General features: G+C 44.7%; 1 pseudogene; it reads right to left on the bottom strand.

Annotated features, from left to right (window-relative positions):
• Positions 1-505: 505 nt before the first annotated feature.
• On the bottom strand, positions 506-965 carry LOC133749782 (large ribosomal subunit protein eL28-like; annotated as a pseudogene).
• Positions 966-1,509: the final 544 nt, after the last annotated feature.

The following is a 1,509-nucleotide window of genomic DNA, read 5'->3' as shown; positions in this document are numbered from 1 at the left end:
CCAGGGGAATGTCTAGTTTAATTGAATATTAATGAAACAAAACTATTTTACTATATTAGTAAAAGAGCATGTGAAGTCTCACACTAAACTATTTAGTGGAAAATGGCAATTTAGTGACTGTAACTTTTCATTATTATAAGATGCTTTCAAAGTATTATAATTCTTGAGGAATAAATTTTGTACATCTAGTAGCAAGAAGGATACATCTCCAGTGGGTTCCCATTATTTTTGTAAAAGAAATCATTCTTTTGTGTTCTTCCTCACTTTCTTTGTGACATGAGAAGAAAATACAGGAATAATACAAAGAATTTAAAAAAAGTGTTTTACATCCAGGCTTATTTTAATATTTTTAACATTTTTTTTTCCTCTTCCAGAACTTCTAGCCTCAGAAAATTCTTGCTTAGTTGTGTAAAACAGGAAGTAGTTTCTATGGCACCAGTTTTTTTTTTGTTTGTTTGTTTGTTTGTTTTGTTTTTGTTTTTGTTTTTTTTTTTTTTTGACAGGTCTGACTGTTTATTGTGGGCGGGTGCTCAGGAGCTCTTGGTGGGGCGGGTGCGCTTCCTCTTCACGATCACCGGCTTCTGGCTGCGCAGGATGGCGCTGGCTCTGCGGATGGCGACCATGCGCAGGTCAGGGTGGTACTTGTTCTTGCAAATCATGTGCCTGATGCTGCTGCGAGTGGCCCGGGCTTCTTGTTGATGGTGGTGCGCACGTAGGAGGTGGCCGGCTTCCGCTGGCCGGATCTGCGCTTCATGACCACCCCGACGCCCTTGCCGTCGGGCCGGCTCCACGCCCACGGTCTTGCGGTGGATAAGCCCGTTGCAGCGGAACGAGTTGCGGGCCTTCAGGTTGTTGGGCTCCATGCTGTACTTCTGCTTGTTCCTCTTGATCAGGAAGCTTGAGCAGCTGCGCACGACCATCCACTGCAGGTGCGCCGACATGGCGGCGGCTCCTCGCGCCGAGGCTGCCGGAGACGGAAAGCAGTTTTCATATTTTATACATAAAGGTGTACATGAATAAAGTACAGTACCACACTCAGGAGAAAGCAACCATTCAGTTGTTGCATGAGGGTAAGAAGTAGAATAAACTCTGTTTTGTCACATGAAATGATCAGGCTAATGGAGCCAGATGACTCCTCCTGGTTATTTCTGTGTCTCAGTGTCTATGACAGAGGACATACAATTCTGTAAGACTTCTAAATTAGCTTTTTAAATGAGAATGATATTCAGGAGATAGCTGCAAAGGGAAAAACCATAGCCTTACAGAAGAGAAGGTGACCTGTGCGCCTTTATTTAGTCTGGAGTTCGTGGGTGATTTCCCTTCAAATGCAGTCCAGCCATCCAGGTTGAATTAGTGGTAAAGACGGACAGTGGCATGGATGTGGCCTGTAGGAGCAGACTTAGCCACTGACCCAGTGGCCTTTCTCTTGTTTCCACTACGGATGCAATAGTTCTCAGTGGGAAGGATAGGAAAGAGGCAGAGGAAAGGCTTCTTAGTCCTGGCCTCCGA

The sequence above is a fragment of the Lepus europaeus genome, chromosome 20, assembly GCF_033115175.1.
Source record: "Lepus europaeus isolate LE1 chromosome 20, mLepTim1.pri, whole genome shotgun sequence".
In the NCBI taxonomy this organism is placed as follows: domain Eukaryota; kingdom Metazoa; phylum Chordata; class Mammalia; order Lagomorpha; family Leporidae; genus Lepus; species Lepus europaeus.
The sequence above is the reverse complement of the archived record's forward strand: the minus strand, read 5'-3'. Positions and strand labels throughout refer to the sequence as shown.